Genomic DNA, 17,500 nt, shown 5'->3' on the forward strand with positions numbered 1-17,500 from the left:
CAGGCTTAATATGGGACAGGGAAGGCGTCTGAATGTTGGGGGTTGCTTGACTGAGGAATATGAAAATGGACTTTGTAGTAGCTCAATTATGATTGGCTCTTCTTTAAACCCACACCAATCATATTAGCCCAACAGCGTGTTGTATTTGTTTTAGTTTTAAATCTCTGATCCGTTGTCTGTGTGTGGAGAATGACTAGCCTGTCCGACCCACAGCGTTGGGAGAATGACTAGCCTGTCCGACCCACAGCGTTGGGAGAATGACTAGCCTGTCCGACCCACAGCGTTGGGAGAATGACTCGCCTGTCCGACCCACAGCGTTGGGAGAATGACTAGCCTGTCCGACCCACAGCGTTGGGAGAATGACTAGCCTGTCCGACCCACAGCGTTGGGAGAATGACGTTGGGAGCCTGTCCGACCCACAGCGTTGGGAGAATGACTAGCCTGTCCGACCCACAGCGTTGGGAGAATGACTAGCCTGTCCGACCCACAGCGTTGGGAGGGAGCCTGTCCGACCCACAGCGTTGGGAGAATGACTAGCCTGTCCGACCCACAGCGTTGGGAGAATGACTAGCCTGTCCGACCCACAGCGTTGGGAGAATGACTAGCCTGTCCGACCCACAGCGTTGGGAGAATGACTAGCCTGTCCGACCCACAGCGTTGGGAGAATGACTAGCCTGTCCGACCCACAGCGTTGGGAGAATGACTGGGAGAATCTGTCCGACCCACAGCGTTGGGAGAATGACTAGCCTGTCCGACCCACAGCGTTGGGAGAATGAGTCTGTCCGACCCACCTGGGAGTCCGAACCCACAGCGTTGGGAGAATGACTAGCCTGTCCGACCCACAGCGTTGGGTGGATTTCACAGCTCAATCAGTCCGTTGTTCCTCCACAGCGTTGGGAGAATGACTAGCCTTCACACTATTCCCAGCGTTAATGTACACTACTCTAGAGCACTATTCCCTATATAGTACACTACCTAGAGCACTATTCCCTGGGAGAATGACTAGCCTGTACACGACTCTAGAGCACTATTCCCGTTGGGAGAATGACTAGCCTGTCCGACTCTAGAGCACTATTCCCAGCGTTGGGAGAATAGTACACTAGCCTGAGCACTATTCCCTATATAGTACACTACTCTAGAGCACTATTGACTATCACCTGTCACCCTAGAGCACTACTATATAGTAACTAGTAGTTGGGGAGATCACCTCATACAGTAACTAGTAAGTAGTGTGGTAGATCACCTCCACAGTAACTAGTAGTTGGTGGAGTATATCATACAGTAACTAGTAGTGTGATGGTAGATCACCTCATACAGTAACTAGTAGTGTGATGGTAGACCTCATACAGTAACTAGTAGTGTGGTGGTAGATCACCTCATACAGTAACTAGTAGTGTGATGGTAGATCACCTCATACAGTAACTAGTAGTGTGATGGTAGAGTATCATACAGTAACTAGTAGTGTGATGGTAGATCACCTCATACAGTAACTAGTAGTGTGATGGTAGAGTATCATACAGTAACAGTAGTGTGATGGTAGATCACCTCATACAGTAACTAGTAGTGTGATGGTAGATCACCTCATACAGTAACTAGTAGTGTGATGGTAGGTCACCCTACAGTAACTAGTAGTGTGGTGGTAGTATATCATACAGTAACTAGTAGTGTGATGGTAGATCACCCATGCAGTAACTAGTAGTGTGATGGTAGATCACCTCATACAGTAACTAGTAGTGTGATGGTAGATCACCTCATACAGTAACTAGTAGTGTGATGGTAGATCACCTCATACAGTAACTAGTAGTGTGATGGTAGGTCACCTCATAAGTAACTAGTAGTGTGATGGTAGATCACCTCATACAGTAACTAGTAGTGTGATGGTAGATCACCTCATACAGTAACTAGTAGTGTGATGGTAGGTCACCTCATACAGTAACTAGTAGTGTGGTGGTAGTATATCATACAGTAACTAGTAGTGTGATGGTAGATCACCACATGCAGTAACTAGTAGTGTGATGGTAGATCACCTCATACAGTAACTAGTAGTGTGGTGGTAGATCACCTCATACAGTAACTAGTAGTGTGGTGGTAGTGTATCATACAGTAACTAGTAGTGTGATGGTAGATCACCTCATACAGTAACTAGTAGTGTGGTGGTAGTATATCATACAGTAACTAGTAGTGTGATGGTAGATCACCTCATACAGTAACTAGTAGTGTGATGGTAGATCACCTCATACAGTAACTAGTAGTGTGGTGGTAGATCACCTCATACAGTAACTAGTAGTGTGATGGGAGATCACCTCATACAGTAACTAGTAGTGTGATGGTAGATCACCTCATACAGTAACTAGTAGTGTGATGGTAGATCACCTCATACAGTAACTAGTAGTGTGATGGCAGATCACCTCATACAGTAACTAGTAGTGTGATGGTAGATCACCTCATACAGTAACTAGTAGTGTGATGGTAGATCACCTCATACAGTAACTAGTAGTGTGATGGTAGAGTATCATACAGTAACTAGTAGTGTGATGGTAGATCACCTCATACAGTAACTAGTAGTGTGATGGTAGATCACCTCATACAGTAACTAGTAGTGTGATGGTAGATCACCTCATACAGTAACTAGTAGTGTGATGGTAGAGGACCTCATACAGTAACTAGTAGTGTGATGGTAGATCACCTCATACAGTAACTAGTAGTGTGATGGTAGATCACCTCATACAGTAACTAGTAGTGTGATGGTAGTATATCATACAGTAACTAGTAGTGTGATGGTAGATGACCTCATACAGTAACTAGTAGTGTGATGGCAGATCACCTCATACAGTAACTAGTAGTGTGATGGTAGATCACCTCATACAGTAACTAGTAGTGTGATGGTAGATCACCTCATACAGTAACTAGTAGTGTGATGGTAGTATATCATACAGTAACTAGTAGTGTGATGGTAGATCACCTCATACAGTAACTAGTAGTGTGATGGTAGTATATCATACAGTAACTAGTAGTGTGATGGTAGTATATCATACAGTAACTAGTAGTGTGATGGTAGATCACCTCATACAGTAACTAGTAGTGTGATGGCAGATCACCTCATACAGTAACTAGTAGTGTGATGGTAGATCACCTCATACAGTAACTAGTAGTGTGATGGTAGATCACCTCATACAGTAACTAGTAGTGTGATGGTAGTGTATCATACAGTAACTAGTAGTGTGATGGTAGAGTATCATACAGTAACTAGTAGTGTGATGGTAGTATATCATACAGTAACTAGTAGTGTGATGGTAGATCACCTCATACAGTAACTAGTAGTGTGATGGTAGAGGACCTCATACAGTAACTAGTAGTGTGGTGGTAGTATATCATACAGTAACTAGTAGTGTGATGGTAGATCACCTCATACAGTAACTAGTAGTGTGATGGTAGAGGACCTCATACAGTAACTAGTAGTGTGATGGTAGAGTATCATACAGTAACTAGTAGTGTGGTGGTAGATCACCTCATACAGTAACTAGTAGTGTGATGCCAGATCACCTCATACAGTAACTAGTAGTGTGATGGTAGATCACCTCATACAGTAACTAGTAGTGTGATGGTAGATCACCTCATACAGTAACTAGTAGTGTGATGGTAGAGTATCATACAGTAACTAGTAGTGTGATGGTAGAGTATCATACAGTAACTAGTAGTGTGATGGTAGATCACCTCATACAGTAACTAGTAGTGTGATGGTAGATCACCTCATACAGTAACTAGTAGTGTGATGGTAGATCACCTCATACAGTAACTAGTAGTGTGATGGTAGGTCACCTCATACAGTAACTAGTAGTGTGATGGTAGATCACCTCATACAGTAACTAGTAGTGTGATGGTAGATCACCTCATACAGTAACTAGTAGTGTGATGGTAGGTCACCTCATACAGTAACTAGTAGTGTGGTGGTAGTATATCATACAGTAACTAGTAGTGTGATGGTAGATCACCACATGCAGTAACTAGTAGTGTGATGGTAGATCACCTCATACAGTAACTAGTAGTGTGGTGGTAGATCACCTCATACAGTAACTAGTAGTGTGGTGGTAGTGTATCATACAGTAACTAGTAGTGTGATGGTAGATCACCTCATACAGTAACTAGTAGTGTGGTGGTAGTATATCATACAGTAACTAGTAGTGTGATGGTAGATCACCTCATACAGTAACTAGTAGTGTGATGGTAGATCACCTCATACAGTAACTAGTAGTGTGGTGGTAGATCACCTCATACAGTAACTAGTAGTGTGATGGTAGATCACCTCATACAGTAACTAGTAGTGTGATGGTAGATCACCTCATACAGTAACTAGTAGTGTGATGGTAGATCACCTCATACAGTAACTAGTAGTGTGATGGCAGATCACCTCATACAGTAACTAGTAGTGTGATGGTAGATCACCTCATACAGTAACTAGTAGTGTGATGGTAGATCACCTCATACAGTAACTAGTAGTGTGATGGTAGAGTATCATACAGTAACTAGTAGTGTGATGGTAGATCACCTCATACAGTAACTAGTAGTGTGATGGTAGATCACCTCATACAGTAACTAGTAGTGTGATGGTAGATCACCTCATACAGTAACTAGTAGTGTGATGGTAGAGGACCTCATACAGTAACTAGTAGTGTGATGGTAGAGGACCTCATACAGTAACTAGTAGTGTGATGGTAGATCACCTCATACAGTAACTAGTAGTGTGATGGTAGTATATCATACAGTAACTAGTAGTGTGATGGTAGATCACCTCATACAGTAACTAGTAGTGTGATGGCAGATCACCTCATACAGTAACTAGTAGTGTGATGGTAGATCACCTCATACAGTAACTAGTAGTGTGATGGTAGATCACCTCATACAGTAACTAGTAGTGTGATGGTAGTATATCATACAGTAACTAGTAGTGTGATGGTAGATCACCTCATACAGTAACTAGTAGTGTGATGGTAGTATATCATACAGTAACTAGTAGTGTGATGGTAGTATATCATACAGTAACTAGTAGTGTGATGGTAGATCACCTCATACAGTAACTAGTAGTGTGATGGCAGATCACCTCATACAGTAACTAGTAGTGTGATGGTAGATCACCTCATACAGTAACTAGTAGTGTGATGGTAGATCACCTCATACAGTAACTAGTAGTGTGATGGTAGTGTATCATACAGTAACTAGTAGTGTGATGGTAGAGTATCATACAGTAACTAGTAGTGTGATGGTAGTATATCATACAGTAACTAGTAGTGTGATGGTAGATCACCTCATACAGTAACTAGTAGTGTGATGGTAGAGGACCTCATACAGTAACTAGTAGTGTGGTGGTAGTATATCATACAGTAACTAGTAGTGTGATGGTAGATCACCTCATACAGTAACTAGTAGTGTGATGGTAGAGGACCTCATACAGTAACTAGTAGTGTGATGGTAGAGTATCATACAGTAACTAGTAGTGTGGTGGTAGATCACCTCATACAGTAACTAGTAGTGTGATGCCAGATCACCTCATACAGTAACTAGTAGTGTGATGGTAGATCACCTCATACAGTAACTAGTAGTGTGATGGTAGATCACCTCATACAGTAACTAGTAGTGTGATGGTAGAGTATCATACAGTAACTAGTAGTGTGATGGTAGAGTATCATACAGTAACTAGTAGTGTGATGGTAGATCACCTCATACAGTAACTAGTAGTGTGATGGTAGATCACCTCATACAGTAACTAGTAGTGTGATGGTAGATCACCTCATACAGTAACTAGTAGTGTGATGGTAGATCACCTCATACAGTAACTAGTAGTGTGATGGTAGATCACCTCATACAGTAACTAGTAGTGTGATGGTAGATCACCTCATACAGTAACTAGTAGTGTGATGGTAGAGTATCATACAGTAACTAGTAGTGTGATGGTAGAGTATCATACAGTAACTAGTAGTGTGATGGTAGTATATCATACAGTAACTAGTAGTGTGATGGTAGATCACCTCATACAGTAACTAGTAGTGTGATGGTAGAGGACCTCATACAGTAACTAGTAGTGTGATGGCAGATCACCTCATACAGTAACTAGTAGTGTGATGGTAGATCACCTCATACAGTAACTAGTAGTGTGATGGTAGATCACCTCATACAGTAACTAGTAGTGTGATGGTAGTGTATCATACAGTAACTAGTAGTGTGATGGTAGAGTATCATACAGTAACTAGTAGTGTGATGGTAGTATATCATACAGTAACTAGTAGTGTGATGGTAGATCACCTCATACAGTAACTAGTAGTGTGATGGTAGAGGACCCACGCCAAGAGGAATTACATCCAGACCACAGTACACCCAGACACATCCACACCCCCACCCCAACCAATCAACACCCCCCACGTCAACCATGCCCACACCCCATTTAGGCCCCCTCAGATCAGACCTATGCCACTCCTGCCCACCCCATGCACCCCACCCCCGCAAAGAGGGCCTCAACATGGAAGCCACACATACGCCCAGGTAGTGAGCGGGCAAACAGTCCCAACCCCCACTCTCACACTCGCCCTAGCCAATAGCATGTACCAGATGCTCAGCAGGCTCTGCTCACACTTACTGGCCTGAGGCCAAACCACACGACCAACAACATTGGACATTCTATGGAACAAAAGCCTTCACTATATCATCCTGGAATATCCAAGGCCTGAGGTCATCTGCCTTTGGCCTAAAGAGCAGAAACCCGGACTTCACCAAAGAAATCGGTAACACAGACATTGTCATCCTGCAAGAAACCTGGTATAGAGGAGACGGACCCACTGGTTGCCCTCTAGGTTACAGAGAGCTGGTAGTCCCATCCACCAAACTACCAGGTGTGAAACAGGGAAGGGACTCAGGGGGTATGCTAATTTGGTATAGAGCAGACCTAACTCACTCCATTAAATTAATCAAAACAGGAACATTCTACATTTGGCTAGAAATTCAAAAGGAAATTATCCTAACAGAGAAAAATGTCCTCCTGTGTGCTACCTATATCCCCCACTAGAATCCCCATATTTTAATGAAGACAGCTTCTCCATCCTGGAGGGCGAAATCAATCATTTCCAGGCCCAGGGACATGTACTAGTCTGTGGCGACCTAAATGCCAGAACCGGACAAGAACCTGACACCCTCAGCACACAGGGGACAAACATCTGCCTGGAGGTGACAGCATCCCCTCCCACATATGCCCCCTAGGCACAACTATGACAACATAACCAACAAAAACGGGTCACAACTCCTGCAGCTCTGTCGCACGCTGGGTATGTACATAGTCAACGGTAGGCTTCGAGGGGACTCCTATGGTAGATACACCTATAGCTCATCTCTTGGCAGTAGTACTGTAGACTACTTTATCACTGACCTCAACCCAGAATCTCTCAGAGCGTTCACAGTCAGTCCACTAACACCCCTATCAGACCACAGCAAAATCACAGTCTACTTAAACAGAGCAATATCAACCACGAGGCATCAAAGCCAAAGGAACTGAGTAACATTAAGAAATGCTATAGGTGGAAGGAATGCAGTTTGGAAACCTACCAAAAAACAATTAGGCAACAACAAATTCAATCCCTTTTAGACAATTTCCTGGGTAAAACGTTCCACTGTAATAGTGAAGGTGTAAACTTGGCAGTAGAAAATCTTAACAGTATATTTGACCTCTCAGCTTCCCTATCAAATCTAAAAATCTCAAATAGAAAACCGAAGAAAATTAACAATAATGACAAATGGTTTGATGAGGAATGCAAAAATCTAAGAAAGAAATTGAGAAACCTGTCCAACCAAAAACATAGAGACCCGGAAAACCTGAGTCTACGCCTTCACTATGGTGAATCACTAAAGCAATACAGAAACACACTACGGAAAAAGAAGGAACAGCATGTCAGAAATCAGCTCAATGCAATTGAAGAATCCATAGACTCTAACCACTTCTGGGAAAATTGGAAAACACTAAACAAACAACAACACAAAGAATTATCTATCCAAAATGGAGATGTCTGGGTAAACCACTTCTCCAATCTTTTGGTTCTATAACAAAGAACAAAGAGCAAAAACATATACATGATCAACTACAGATCTTAGAATCAACTATTAAAGACTACCAGAACCCACTGGATTCTCCAATTACATTGAATGAGTTACAGGACAAAATAAAAACCCTCCAACCCAAAAAGGCCTGTGGTGTCGATGGTATCCTCAATGAAATGATCAAATATACAGACAACAAATTCCAACTGGCTATACTAAAACTATTTAACATCATACTTAGCTCTGGCATCTTCCCCAATATTTGGAACCAAGGACTGATCACCCCAATCCACAAAAGTGGAGACAAATTTGACCCCAATAACTACCGTGGAATATGTGTCAACAGTAACCTTGGGAAAATCCTCTGCATTATTATTAACAGCAGACTCGTACATTTCCTCAATGAAAACAATGTACTGAGCAAATGTCAAATTGGCTTTTTACCAAATTACCGTACAACAGACCATGTATTCACCCTGCACACCTTAATTGACAACCAAACAAACCAAAACAAAGGCAAAGTCTTCTCATGCTTTGTTGATTTCAAAAAAGCCTTCGACTCAATTTGGCATGAGGGTCTGCTATACAAACTGATGGAAAGTGGTGTTGGGGGTAAAACATATGACATTATAAAATCCATGTACACAAACAACAAGTGTGCGGTTAAAATTGGCAAAAAACACACACATTTCTTCACACAGGGTCTGGGGTTAGTGGGATGCAGCTTAAGCCCCACCCTCTTCAACATATATATCAACGAACTGGCGCGGGCACTAGAAAAGTCTGCAGCACCCGGCCTCCCCTGCTAGAATCCAAGTCAAATGTCTGCTGTTTGCTGATGATCTGGTGCTTCTGTCACCAACCAAGGAGGGCCTACAGCAGCACCTAGATCTTATGCACAGATTCTGTCAGACCTGGGCCCTGACAGTAAATCTCAGTAAGACCAAAATAATGGTGTTCCAAAAAGGTCGAGTCACCAGGACCACAAATACAAATTCCATCTCGACACTGTTGCCCTAGAGCACACAAAAACTATACATACCTTGGCCTAAACATCAGCGCCACAGGTAACTTCCACAAAGCTGTGAACGAACTGAGAGACAAGGCAAGAAGGGCATTCTATGCCATCAAAAGAAACATAAATTTCAACATACCAATTAGGATTTGGCTAAAAATACTTGAATCAGTCATAGAGCCCATTGCCCTTTATGGTTGTGAGGTCTGGGGTCCGCTCACCAACCAAGACTTCACAAAATGGGACAAACACCAAATTGAGACTCTGCACGCAGAATTCTGCAAAAATATCCTCCGTGTACAACGTAAAACACCAAATAATGCATGCAGAGCAGAATTAGGCCGATACCCACTAATTATCAAAATCCAGAAAAGAGCCATTAAATTCTACAACCACCTAAAAGGAAGCGATTCACAAACCTTCCATAACAAAGCCATCACAAACAGAGAGATGCACCTGGAGAAGAGTCCCCTAAGCAAACTGGTCCTGGGGCTCTGTTCACAAACACAAACACACCCTACAGAGCCCCAGGACAACAGCACAATTAGACCCAACCAAATCATGAGAAAACAAAAAGATAATTACTTAACACATTGGAAAGAATTAACAAAAACAGAGCAAACTAGAATGCTATTTGGCCCTACACAGAGAGTACACAGCGGCAGAATACCTGACCACTGTGACTGACCCAAAATTAAGGAAAGCTTTGACTATGTACAGACTCAGTGAGCATAGCCTTGCTATTGAGAAAGGCCGCCGTAGGCAGACATGGCTCTCAAGAGAAGACAGGCTATGTGCTCACTGCCCACAAAATGAGGTGGAAACTGAGCTGCACTTCCTAACCTCCTGCCCAATGTATGACCATATTAGAGAGACATATTTCCCCCAGATCACACAGATCCACAAAGAATTGAAAACATATCCAATTTTGAAAAACTCCCATACCTACTGGGTGAAATTCCACAGTGTGCCATCACAGCAGCAAGATTTGTGACCTGTTGCCACGAGAAAAGGGCAACCAGTGAAGAACAAACACCATTGTAAATACAACCCATATTTATGCTTATTTATTTTATCTTGTGTCCTTTAATTATTTGTACATTGTGTATATGTGTATATATATATATATATATATATATATGTATATATATGTATATATATATATATATGTGTGTATGTGTATATATATATATATATGTATATATATATATATATATATATATATATATAATATGACATTTGTAATGTCTTTACTGTTTTGAAACTGTTGTATGTGTAATGTTTACTGTTAATTTTTGTTGTTTTTCACTTTATATATTCACTTTGTATGTTGTCTACCTCACTTGCTTTGGCAATGTTAACACATGTTTCCCATGCCAATAAAGCCCTTGAATTGAATTGAATTGAATTGGTAGAGGACCTCATACAGTAACTAGTAGTGTGGTGGTAGTATATCATACAGTAACTAGTAGTGTGATGGTAGATCACCTCATACAGTAACTAGTAGTGTGATGGTAGAGGACCTCATACAGTAACTAGTAGTGTGATGGTAGAGTATCATACAGTAACTAGTAGTGTGGTGGTAGATCACCTCATACAGTAACTAGTAGTGTGATGCCAGATCACCTCATACAGTAACTAGTGGTGTGATGGTAGATCACCTCATACAGTAACTAGTAGTGTGATGGTAGATCACCTCATACAGTAACTAGTAGTGTGATGGTAGAGTATCATACAGTAACTAGTAGTGTGATGGTAGAGTATCATACAGTAACTAGTAGTGTGATGGTAGATCACCTCATACAGTAACTAGTAGTGTGATGGTAGATCACCTCATACAGTAACTAGTAGTGTGATGGTAGATCACCTCATACAGTAACTAGTAGTGTGATGGTAGATCACCTCATACAGTAACTAGTAGTGTGATGGTAGATCACCTCATACAGTAACTAGTAGTGTGATGGTAGATCACCTCATACAGTAACTAGTAGTGTGATGGTAGAGTATCATACAGTAACTAGTAGTGTGATGGTAGAGTATCATACAGTAACTAGTAGTGTGATGGTAGTATATCATACAGTAACTAGTAGTGTGATGGTAGATCACCTCATACAGTAACTAGTAGTGTGATGGTAGAGGACCTCATACAGTAACTAGTAGTGTGATGGTAGAGGACCTCATACAGTAACTAGTAGTGTGATGGTAGAGTATCATACAGTAACTAGTAGTGTGATGGTAGAGTATCATACAGTAACTAGTAGTGTGATGGTAGAGTATCATACAGTAACTAGTAGTGTGATGGTAGAGTATCATACAGTAACTAGTAGTGTGATGGTAGAGGACCTCATACAGTAACTAGTAGTGTGATGGTAGATCACCTCATACAGTAACTAGTAGTGTGATGGTAGTATATCATACAGTAACTAGTAGTGTGATGGTAGATCACCTCATACAGTAACTAGTAGTGTGATGGTAGTATATCATACAGTAACTAGTAGTGTGATGGTAGTATATCATACAGTAACTAGTAGTGTGATGGTAGATCACCTCATACAGTAACTAGTAGTGTGATGGCAGATCACCTCATACAGTAACTAATAGTGTGATGGTAGATCACCTCATACAGTAACTAGTAGTGTGATGGTAGATCACCTCATACAGTAACTAGTAGTGTGATGGTAGTGTATCATACAGTAACTAGTAGTGTGATGGTAGAGTATCATACAGTAACTAGTAGTGTGGTGGTAGATCACCTCATACAGTAACTAGTAGTGTGATGGCAGATCACCTCATACAGTAACTAGTAGTGTGATGGTAGATCACCTCATACAGTAACTAGTAGTGTGATGGTAGATCACCTCATACAGTAACTAGTAGTGTGATGGTAGATCACCTCATACAGTAACTAGTAGTGTGATGGTAGATCACCTCATACAGTAACTAGTAGTGTGATGGTAGAGGACCTCATACAGTAACTAGTAGTGTGATGGTAGATCACCTCATACAGTAACTAGTAGTGTGATGGTAGATCACCTCATACAGTAACTAGTAGTGTGATGGTAGAGTATCATACAGTAACTAGTAGTGTGATGGTAGAGTATCATACAGTAACTAGTAGTGTGATGGTAGATCACCTCATACAGTAACTAGTAGTGTGATGGTAGATCACCTCATACAGTAACTAGTAGTGTGATGGTAGATCACCTCATACAGTAACTAGTAGTGTGATGGTAGATCACCTCATACAGTAACTAGTAGTGTGATGGTAGATCACCTCATACAGTAACTAGTAGTGTGATGGTAGAGTATCATACAGTAACTAGTAGTGTGATGGTAGAGTATCATACAGTAACTAGTAGTGTGATGGTAGTATATCATACAGTAACTAGTAGTGTGATGGTAGATCACCTCATACAGTAACTAGTAGTGTGATGGTAGAGGACCTCATACAGTAACTAGTAGTGTGATGGTAGATCACCTCATACAGTAACTAGTAGTGTGATGGTAGAGGACCTCATACAGTAACTAGTAGTGTGATGGTAGAGGACCTCATACAGTAACTAGTAGTGTGATGGTAGAGTATCATACAGTAACTAGTAGTGTGATGGTAGAGTATCATACAGTAACTAGTAGTGTGATGGTAGAGTATCATACAGTAACTAGTAGTGTGATGGTAGAGTATCATACAGTAACTAGTAGTGTGATGGTAGAGGACCTCATACAGTAACTAGTAGTGTGATGGTAGAGGACCTCATACAGTAACTAGTAGTGTGATGGTAGAGGACCTCATACAGTAACTAGTAGTGTGATGGTAGAGGACCTCAGCTCCTGCATGGCTCCCAGGTGGAATGTTTACAATGTGAAGGAGACATCAGAACTCTTTCCCTTCTTTGGGCAGGAGGGGAGATGACAGCCCTTCAGAGTGTTGTGAAGAGGGGAGATGACAGCCCTTCAGAGTGTTGTGAAGAGGGGAGATGACAGCCCTTCAGAGTGTTGTGAAGAGGGGAGATGACAGCCCTTCAGAGTGTTGTGAAGAGGGGAGATGGCAGCCCTTCAGAGTGTTGTGAAGAGGGGAGATGACAGCCCTTCAGAGTGTTGTGAAGAGGGGAGATGACAGCCCTTCAGAGTGTTGTGAAGAGGGGAGATGACAGCCCTTCAGAGTGTTGTGAAGAGGGGAGATGACAGCCCTTCAGAGTGTTGTGAAGAGGGGAGATGGCAGCCCTTCAGAGTGTTGTGAAGAGGGGAGATGACAGCCCTTCAGAGTGTTGTGAAGAGGGGAGATGACAGCCCTTCAGAGTGTTGTGAAGAGGGGAGATGACAGCCCTTCAGAGTGTTGTGAGGAAGTGAAGAGGGGAGATGACAGCCCTTCAGAGTGTTGTGAAGAGGGGAGATGACAGCCCTTCAGAGTGTTGTGAAGAGGGGAGATGGCAGCCCTTCAGAGTGTTGTGAAGAGGGGAGATGACAGCCCTTCAGAGTGTTGTGAAGAGGGGAGATGACAGCCCTTCAGAGTGTTGTGAGGAAGTGAAGAGGGGAGATGGCAGCCCTTCAGAGTGTTGTGAGGAAGTGAAGAGGGGAGATGGCAGCCCTTCAGAGTGTTGTGAAGAGGGGAGATGACAGCCCTTCAGAGTGTTGTGAGGAAGTGAAGAGGGGAGATGACAGCCCTTCAGAGTGTTGTGAGGAAGTGAAGAGGGGAGATGGCAGCCCTTCAGAGTGTTGTGAAGAGGGGAGATGACAGCCCTTCAGAGTGTTGTGAAGAGGGGAGATGACAGCCCTTCAGAGTGTTGTGAAGAGGGGAGATGGCAGCCCTTCAGAGTGTTGTGAAGAGGGGAGATGACAGCCCTTCAGAGTGTTGTGAAGAGGGGAGATGGCAGCCCTTCAGAGTGTTGTGAAGAGGGGAGATGACAGCCCTTCAGAGTGTTGTGAAGAGGGGAGATGACAGCCCTTCAGAGTGTTGTGAAGAGGGGAGATGGCAGCCCTTCAGAGTGTTGTGAAGAGGGGAGATGACAGCCCTTCAGAGTGTTGTGAAGAGGGGAGATGACAGCCCTTCAGAGTGTTGTGAAGAGGGGAGATGACAGCCCTTCAGAGTGTTGTGAAGAGGGGAGATGACAGCCCTTCAGAGTGTTGTGAAGAGGGGAGATGACAGCCCTTCAGAGTGTTGTGAGGAAGTGAAGAGGGGAGATGACAGCCCTTCAGAGTGTTGTGAAGAGGGGAGGTGACAGCCCTTCAGAGTGTTGTGAAGAGGGGAGATGACAGCCCTTCAGAGTGTTGTGAAGAGGGGAGATGACAGCCCTTCAGAGTGTTGTGAGGAGGGGAGATGACAGCCCTTCAGAGTGTTGTGAGGAGGGGAGATGACAGCCCTTCAGAGTGTTGTGAAGAGGGGAGGTGACAGCCCTTCAGAGTGTTGTGAAGAGGGGAGATGACAGCCCTTCAGAGTGTTGTGAAGAGGGGAGATGGCAGCCCTTCAGAGTGTTGTGAGGAAGTGAAGAGGGGAGATGACAGCCCTTCAGAGTGTTGTGAAGAGGGGAGATGACAGCCCTTCAGAGTGTTGTGAAGAGGGGAGATGACAGCCCTTCAGAGTGTTGTGAAGAGGGGAGATGGCAGCCCTTCAGAGTGTTGTGAAGAGGGGAGATGGCAGCCCTTCAGAGTGTTGTGAGGAAGTGAAGAGGGGAGATGGCAGCCCTTCAGAGTGTTGTGAGGAAGTGAAGAGGGGAGATGACAGCCCTTCAGAGTGTTGTGAAGAGGGGAGATGGCAGCCCTTCAGAGTGTTGTGAAGAGGGGAGGTGACAGCCCTTCAGAGTGTTGTGAAGAGGGGAGATGACAGCCCTTCAGAGTGTTGTGAAGAGGGGATGTGACAGCCCTTCAGAGTGTTGTGAAGTGGGGAGATGACAGCCCTTCAGAGTGTTGTGAAGAGGGGAGATGACAGCCCTTTAGAGTGTTGTGAGGAAGTGAAGAGGGGAGATGGCAGCCCTTCAGAGTGTTGTGAAGAGGGGAGATGACAGCCCTTCAGAGTGTTGTGAAGAGGGGAGATGGCAGCCCTTCAGAGTGTTGTGAAGAGGGGAGATGACAGCCCTTCAGAGTGTTGTGAGGAAGTGAAGAGGGGAGATGACAGCCCTTCAGAGTGTTGTGAGGAAGTGAAGAGGGGAGATGACAGCCCTTCAGAGTGTTGTGAAGAGGGGAGATGACAGCCCTTCAGAGTGTTGTGAGGAAGTGAAGAGGGGAGATGACAGCCCTTCAGAGTGTTGTGAGGAAGTGAAGAGGGGAGATGACAGCCCTTCAGAGTGTTGTGAAGAGGGGAGATGGCAGCCCTTCAGAGTGTTGTGAGGAAGTGAAGAGGGGAGATGACAGCCCTTCAGAGTGTTGTGAGGAAGTGAAGAGGGGAGATGACAGCCCTTCAGAGTGTTGTGAGGAAGTGAAGAGGGGAGATGACAGCCCTTCAGAGTGTTGTGAGGAAGTGAAGAGGGGAGATGACAGCCCTTCAGAGTGTTGTGAAGAGGGGAGATGACAGCCCTTCAGAGTGTTGTGAAGAGGGGAGATGGCAGCCCTTCAGAGTGTTGTGAGGAAGTGAAGAGGGGAGATGGCAGCCCTTCAGAGTGTTGTGAAGAGGGGAGATGGCAGCCCTTCAGAGTGTTGTGAGGAAGTGAAGAGGGGAGATGACAGCCCTTCAGAGTGTTGTGAGGAAGTGAAGAGGTGAGATGACAGCCCTTCAGAGTGTTGTGAAGAGGGGAGATGACAGCCCTTCAGAGTGTTGTGAGGAAGTGAAGAGGGGAGATGACAGCCCTTCAGAGTGTTGTGAGGAAGTGAAGAGGGGAGATGGCAGGCCTTCAGAGTGTTGTGAAGAGGGGAGATGACAGCCCTTCAGAGTGTTGTGAGGAAGTGAAGAGGGGAGATGGCAGCCCTTCAGAGTGTTGTGAGGAAGTGAAGAGGGGAGATGACAGCCCTTCAGAGTGTTGTGAGGAAGTGAAGAGGGGAGATGACAGCCCTTCAGAGTGTTGTGAGGAAGTGAAGAGGGGAGATGGCAGCCCTTCAGAGTGTTGTGAAGAGGGGAGATGGCAGCCCTTCAGAGTGTTGTGAAGAGGGGAGATGGCAGCCCTTCAGAGTGTTGTGAAGAGGGGAGATGGCAGCCCTTCAGAGTGTTGTGAGGAAGTGAAGAGGGGAGATGGCAGCCCTTCAGAGTGTTGTGAGGAAGTGAAGAGGGGAGATGGCAGCCCTTCAGAGTGTTGTGAGGAAGTGAAGAGGGGAGATGACAGCGCTTCAGAGTGTTGTGAGGTAGTGAAGAGGGGAGATGACAGCGCTTCAGAGTGTTGTGAGGTAGTGAATGAGTGAGTTTGCAGTGGGAAGTGGTGTGTGTGTGTGTGTGTGTGTGTGTGTTGTGTGTGTCTCTACTGTATATCAGACCCAGTACAGGAGACTCTGGTCCAGTCCTCTCTACCCAGGGCTTATCTACGGGGGGGTGGGAGGCAACTCAGCCTATGTATCTTGGACAGTTGCAGTGAAATGGATACTGGTGGTGGCCTGACTGCACTTCTCCTCTTGCCTCTCTTCAAGCCAACAACAGCACGGCCAGGGGACACAAATACAGCCCTGCTGTTGTTGTGGTAGTTCCACATCTCTCTGTCTCACTCTCTCTGTCTCACTCTCTCTGTCTCTCTGTCTCTCTGTCTCTCTGTCTATCTATCTCTCTATCTATCTATCTATCTATCTATCTATCTATCTATCTATCTATCTATCTATCTATCTGGATTGAATTTGTGCGTCCTGAATTAGCCCAGGGTTGCGGTGGGCCGAACCAGGCAGCAGGACGGCCAGTCTATAAGCAGTGGAGTAGGACAAGGGTGAGGAGAGGACCTGCCAGTCAGCCTGCCTGGGGAGGAAGGGGAATGCCCCTGCCTGGCCCTGGGAGACAGAGTAGTAAGGTGGGCAGCAGCTGGGAAGCAGGTGGCAGAGCAGGGCTGCCTGGGGAGGAAGGGGAATGCCCCTGCCTGGCCCTGGGAGACAGAGTAGTAGGGTGGGCAGCAGCTGGGACCCATACAGCCAGACATTCCATCCATCTCCACCGGGCTTGAATTACCTACAGCAACAACAGCCACAGCACCAGGTTAGCTACCCCCACAGCACCAGGTTAGCTACCCCCACAGCACCAGGTTAGCTACCCCCACAGCACCAGGTTAGCTACCCCCACAGCACCAGGTTAGCTACCCCCACAGCAGTATCCCTGGCTACGGAGTCTACTTCCTCTCTGTCTCTGTTTCTCTGTCTCTCTCACTCTCCCTCTCCCTCTCCCTCTCTCTGTCTCTCTCACTCTCCCTCTCTCTGTCTCTGTCTCTGTCTCTGTCTCTGTCTCTCTCTCTCTCTCACTCTCCCTCTCCCTCTCTCTGTCTCTGTCTCTCTCGTTCTCTCTCTCTCTGTCTC

At 44.7% G+C, this 17,500-nt stretch overlaps 1 pseudogene; it reads left to right on the plus strand.

Annotated features, from left to right (window-relative positions):
* LOC127924421 (TGF-beta receptor type-2-like) overlaps window positions 1-17,500 on the plus strand; it is a 54,787-nt pseudogene that overhangs the window by 20,468 nt on the left and 16,819 nt on the right.

Source organism: Oncorhynchus keta, unplaced genomic scaffold (genome assembly GCF_023373465.1).
Source record: "Oncorhynchus keta strain PuntledgeMale-10-30-2019 unplaced genomic scaffold, Oket_V2 Un_contig_4011_pilon_pilon, whole genome shotgun sequence".
NCBI lineage: Eukaryota > Metazoa > Chordata > Actinopteri > Salmoniformes > Salmonidae > Oncorhynchus > Oncorhynchus keta.